The following is a 6,990-nucleotide window of genomic DNA, read 5'->3' as shown; positions in this document are numbered from 1 at the left end:
TTCTTCTTTTTCGCTTGTTAGACCAACTATTGATTCAACATGTTGATTACTATGTCATGCTTGTGACCTTGGTCTGGTGATGTTGAAGGTTTATGTATGAGTTGTGTTCACTATGTAAACATCTATCGCATTCACACACAATGTTGTAAGCACTATCGTGCAAGTGTCGTCATGGTCGTTCGAAGGTATATCTGACGTGTCGCACTTGTCACTTTAACCATTAAACAGTCTCGCAGTCAGTTGCACTGAGATAAGTTGTCTTGTTGGTTTGAGGTGTCTTGTCATCGAGTCATGTTGAGTGTGTGTTCACAAGGTCATGTATACATGAGTTCACTCACTCACACACTTAACCAGTTTGCTGAAGATCTATCAACCGGACCACCCTCCATCAGCCGGACCTCCACTGAGCTACACTACGTAGTCTTGGCCCTTAGTTACCAAGCACTGTTGCCCATAATTGTACAGATCCAATCTACACCGCGCAATCCTAGAATCAACCTGGATGACTATCATCCAGAACAACATAGAAGTTTCCCAAGAAGCTATCACACTTTATTCTTCCTGCAAGCCTATCCATCAAGCCTCTCACTGGTCAACTAGAGAATTTGACTTGGGAAGTGACCTAGGGCTACACTCCTCCCAAAAAATGTGCAGAAGCTTCCAACTTGCCTGCTTGCATTGCCTAAAGAAATTACGTAGACATGAGGGATAGGAACCTGTTTCCTGTCACTACACTGTCTCTAGAAATTGAGCAATTTTTTTAGTCAGTCCCCCTACTAGCCTGCTATCCACTCCTCCTGAAAAATTGCGCAGTTTTCATGGACAATCCACCTATTTCCCGACACCCCGCTTAGCTCAAAAATTACACAGACATGTCCCATGTGACTGCCTCCCAGATCTATGTAGTTCTGGCCAACAAGCTCCCATAGCTTGATCCTGGCCTCCTCTGAAAATATTCACAGTTTTCACTACCAGTGCCACTTGTTGCCTGCACTGCCTTCCCTAGAAAAATTGTGTAGTTTTTCCTCCCAGCTAAGCCAAATCCCACATATGTCACTATTGTCCCAGAATGCTCAACCCAACCTCTCAGTGACCTCTGTGCAGCTTTTCCCGACAGTGTCCAGGAGCCTCGCATCCCAGCCTGACATGTGCTCTGCACTATTTTAGAGCCTTGTCCTCTCTCCCAGTGACCTACAGTCGAAAACTAAACATAATGCATCATGGTAAACTAGGGGATTTGTGGATTTAATGTCGTGTTTTCATGAGTGATTGCAGAAATAGGTACATGGATGAGACATGGCGTGATGACAAATGTGATGAACAAGGAGTGCATGCTATAATACTTTCTTATGGTTGGATGAACACATGAATCACACCAAGTAGCAAGCGAAGGATACATGTGCACATGCATGAACCATCAAGCGAACAACAAGACCATTAAAGACTCCATGCACTTTGGCATGCGAAGGTGAAGCTATGGTACACCATGGGCACGCTCATCACTAAACAACACAACAGCTACATGAATAACACAGGAAGCATGTGCACACCAGCAGTGTCATGTCGAGTTGTGTCATGAGTCACCTCGACGAAATCACTACTTTGGGTCATAACTTTGTAATCAATGTAATGTAACATAGAAGTCCAAGAGACCAATGGATGAAGTCAAAGAGTCATGTAAGTTGAACAATCATGGGGGAAGTTCAATAGTCTCAAGGGTTAGTTTCACCCTTGGCTATATATACCCTTCATTTTTACATGAAAATGACTTTTCACCTTGTCTCCTCCCACATAGCCTTGAGAATTTGTAGTAGTTTCTTTGAGGAGCAAGTAGTGGCTCCAATGCCTTTCTATCGGGGTTAGTGATGTATGGTGTACGGATGTGTGTTGGAATCTTCACTTAATTCAGAAACCTGTTGATAGGCCATCACATTTTCACACATGTATTGTATTCATTTGCAAGACTATTCTTTGGACACTTTTAATGCATGTTGCTTTAGCTTGTACTAAGAAGTTGAACTATTTTGGTTGTTTTAGTGCATATGTTGTTGGAAATGTGTTATATCAGTTGTTAACACTATCTCTCCCATGTGGACTATTCTGCCAGACACTTGCCATATTCATTCTTTTAAACTTGTTATAACGATCGTTGCACTCGTGTGGACCATTCTGTTGTGTGTTGTACGTGCTATTTGTTCACTTTGTGTTTGTGCTTGCTGCATCCATGTCAACTACTCCACTAGAAGTTGTGTATGTCCTGCTGTGTTATGTGTCTCTAACGGAGTTGGGACTATTCCCTTTCAACTTAAGACTCACTCCCACCCTTTCCCCCTACAGTGAAAGAACTTAGACACAAGTTACACTAAGCACTCACTAGGCACATGAACCTTGTCATTTGAAGACTAAGTATACCACTCTCATGTGCTGAAAAGAAAGAGATAAGGCATATATTTAAGATAATGGCAACTGGGACATCATACCGAATGGGACTCTTACACCAAACGATGTGAGGTCTAGTTGGGATTTCATACCGGGGAGATCCCTTGAATGTTGGCGGGTCTAGAACCGTAAGAAAAACTCATGGAAAAGTTCATCTTTGGCACATTCATGCTAAATCTAGAATGTGATGATTTAATTTTCCATATGATCTAGTGATTTTGTATCGACATTACAATAACTCATCAAAAAAATGTCAAAATAAGCATGAAAAATATTGTGTCCCTATTCTTAGGTGGAAATGATAACATCTGCAAAACATTAAGATCAACATTGTTGGCCATTTGGAGAAAGGAACTAACACTAGCTATCTATGATCTAGTTGAGAAATTGATCAAGAAAAACATAAAATTTCTTAGAAGGGAGTTGACCAAGAAGGAGATGACGAGGATTGATGGAAGAAGCAAGAATAAAGATAGTAAAACAAACAACAATAATGAACTAAGAAGGAAACGACTATGCTTTATTTTCAAGGGACCTTGGGAACCTAACCATTCATGCTTAGGTAATAGGAGGGAAGAAACAGTGGAAGAACAGGAGGAGATTCGTTCTGATCATGGGGATTCTTCTATAGTTGGGTCCATCTATCTTTAGGAAAGCACACATGAAAAATCCAAATAGTCATCTCTAGACAATGACCAACAATATTATGCTATTGAAAGAGACTTGGAGGATAAGCCAATAATAATTAGTCAACATGCAGAGCAATTAGAAGTGCAGAGATAAAGGAAGGAGGAAATTCTTCCTAATGTTGTTGACGAGGTAGAATATTGTACAACTGAGTCCATAGATTTCCAAGAGAATGTTCATGAATAATATGAGTAGACAGATGTACTAGTTGTTGTAAATAATACTGAGGGGGCGGTGAATCAATACTACCAAACCAATATAACTATTTTCCATTTCCATATTCAGATTCATAAACCGTGAATAACAAGAGTACTTATGATTCAATTAATCCATTAAATGATGATCTTTAGTTAGTGCAACAGAACTTCATTAACCATATGAACAGTAAACAGGTGCAGTAAAATAGAACAGATCATCACACACAAGAAGCACACATGAACACCATGATGTAAGGTGGAAACCCAATGTGGGTGAAAACCACCTGCTGCAAGTCTTCTCAATCTTTCTTTTAATAAGAAACTTCTTTTACAATGGTTCTGTACTGGTGCAGTCTTATACCAGTACGCAGGCTTCTACCTGCAGAAGGCTACAACCTTCACTCGTTCTCCAGACTCCCCTGGAAGGGAGCTACAACCCCCTTAGCTCTTGTACTAGCTGATCCATTTACTAGTACACAGGCTGCTACCTACAAAAATGCTCCAACCTTTACTCATTTTCCAACTGCTACTGGAAGGGAGCTACCACCCCCTTTGCTCTTGTACTAGCTGAGATACTAGTACATAGGCACCGGCCTACAATCTTCTCTCCTTCGGGTACCACGTTTCATACATTTTCAGACTGGATACTCATGGAACACATCATCATAATATGAAAGGCCACGTTTCATCCAATTTTCATACTGTACCCATCAATATCATTGAAGAAAAAAATCAATCAATCTTTTGAATCACCCAATCACCAGATCATTACATATAAAGGATAATATGTGTGTTAGCAACCATATCTAGTCCATCAGGTCACATAAAGATAAATCATTATGAACCTGATCCATCACTACTAAAGTTAAACATAATCATTCAGTCAATCACTTCAGAGTGCTGTTATCAGAACATAATACCAGTAACCAGACATCACTTCAAAACCCAGACCACTGTAGTAATAGACCAAATCAGCTAAAACATATTTTCAGAGAGGTCTGCAACTTCACCAATAAAAAACCTGCGGGCATCCGCACTTCTACCTTGTCGAGCCTACGGATCACCGCACCTGCTCCTGTGACTTGTCGGCGTACCTCCGCACTTGTTCTGTGTCTCGCTTGTGCAGCTCCGCACCTGCGCTTTTTCTCGCTTGCGCACCTTCGCACCTACACTTTCACTTCCTTGCGGTTCTTCGCACTGCGCCATCTGCTGATTTGCAGGTATCCACACCTGTAGTGTCTTCTTATCTGTGGGTATCCGCTCTCGCACAACCTACTGATCTGTGGGCATCCGCAATGTGCTTTCTTCTGATCTGCGGGTATCCGCACCTGCACCGTGTCGCTCTTACGGTCCTGCTGGTATAGATAATTTTTCAGGATTTAAGTATACCCCAGACTATCAGATTTACAGATCTAATCATGCGTCAAGGAGATCTCGGCCCCTCAGTAGATTCGTCTTGTAATGCTCTGATTTCTCCTTCATTCAAATGCAGCTATCACTCACCAACTGATCACAAGTATTTCAAATCTTGCTCACCTTAAGATATTCAACGCATGAGTGTCCCATCCAAATGATCTCCTTCCCCTTTTTATAGTCTTAACCTTTCTCAAACCATGGACCAAAACCATAGAAAGCCAATACAAGGGATCCAAAACCTTGGTTCAATATTTTAGATGCAAAACCACAGACCAAAACCATAGGATCAAAAGTGCCGGACTAAATACCATGGATCAATCATAAAATATCCCACGTGAGCATGCTTCACTGCATGAAAGTCTGTGAACTTTAGGTCCGCACCTTCTGAATGGAACACCTGCGAACATGTCTGCACCTTTTGAATGGCGCACCTGCAGACCCAGCTGAGGACCGCATCTTTGTGTACAGGAACCTGCGGATCTCTCATTTTCTTCATTCTTTGTAATCTGATCATCAACTCTTTGCTACTGACCTGCTGCACTATTATCTGTCATCTGTGTGAGTTGCCATCAAGGACAACACTTGAGCCATAATGCCAACAATCTCCCCCTTTGGACTTGATGGCAAAGCTAACTTGTCATACTAAGGACTTGTCATTTGATTCCTTTGAGCTGTCCTGCATCCCATGTATTATGTCACATCTGATATCTCTTCTATAGATTCATCTTATTGTATATAAGTGAGATGTTCTTCTATGAGTAGGTTGCCATCAAGTACAACACATGCGTCATAATGCCAACAATCTCCCCCTTTGGACTTGATGACAACAACACCAACTCACTCTATCCCTTTGACATCAAGGGCAAAGGGCGGACCAAGATATTCTCTTTCCTTGATAAACAATCTGTTGTCCACACTCCCCCTGAGTATCTGCTGAAATCTCTGAATGAGTGTTGGCATTATGGCATAGGTTTGGAGCTATGGCACAGGTGTTTTCCTTGATGGCAACTCTCTTTGATAACAGATCTCAGTTCAGACTTTCAGAATGAAGGAAAAGACATATACGCAGGTTCATCTAGACGACGATGCATATACACGCGGGTTAGACATTACAAAGGCGCGTATGCGTATACACGCACTTTCACGCAAGGAAAAGCATGTATATGTTGGAAAAATTACCTTTGGTCCGTGGTAGTTAGTCCTTGGTACTTGAACCTATGGTTTTGGACCATGGTATCTTGTCAAAAATGTTGATCCCAAGTATTGGGCCTGTGGTATTGTGTTATTATGGTTTTGGACCGTGGTATTGAGAAAGGCTTAAGACTATGAAAGAGGAAGGAGATCATTTGGCAAAGCATCTTTGGAATCAATTTAATATCTAACATGTGCTAGATCTGAAACTTTTGTGATTGGGGTTATGGTGCAGATCTGGATCTGAATGAAGGAGGAACCTAAGCGCATAAAGAAGGATAAGATCTATTGATGGGTCATAATCTTTAAAGCTTGAATGGTAGTATCTTTGTATGATTTTGATCTGTTCTGTGAGGCGCACACTTGATCTATAAATCTGATAATCTGGGTTATTTAGCATTTGACTGTTTGAAAGAGTAAATTCCCCTTTATAGATCTGTATGCAGGTTCAGTGAAGCGAAGATGCGTATACACGCAGGTTCAGTAAAGGAAAACTGTGTATACGTAGATTGCTCCACACACAGGAGTGTATGCACGCAGGTTTCAGGTTGTTTAAGTAGCGTATACATATTTTATTGTGATCTAGCTGCCTCTGTTTGTTGCTGCAGTGTTCTGGGTTTAGAATTTGGTATATGGTTACTGTTGTTGTGTTCTGGGTACACCTGTCAGAGAAGTGTTTATTGTGAATCAGTTTTGTTCAGTGGAAAGGAGATTGGTTGAAGCAGAAATCTTGATGATTTATTGATGTTCATGGATCCAGTCTAAAAATTTATGAAACGTGGTCCCTGGAAGAAAGAGAAGGTTGTAGCCTTCAGTAGGCTAGCAACTACGTACTAGTATCTTGGCTAGTACAAGAGCTAAAGGGGTTGTAGCTCCCTTCCATGAGAAGTTGGAAAACGAGAGAGGGTTGTAGCTCTCCGCAGGTTGTAGCCTGCATACTGGTAAATGACTGCACCAGTACATTGTAAAAGGAAGTTTCTAATTAAAGAAAGATAGAGACGAATTGCAGCAAGTCGTTTTCACCTACATTGGGTTTCCACCTTATATCTTGTGTTCTTGT

This window comes from Pinus tabuliformis, chromosome 6, assembly GCF_031772625.1.
Source record: "Pinus tabuliformis cultivar Carrire ecotype Pingquan chromosome 6, CPIR1, whole genome shotgun sequence".
Lineage (NCBI taxonomy): Eukaryota > Viridiplantae > Streptophyta > Pinopsida > Pinales > Pinaceae > Pinus > Pinus tabuliformis.
Note: the sequence above shows the minus strand (reverse complement) of the source record.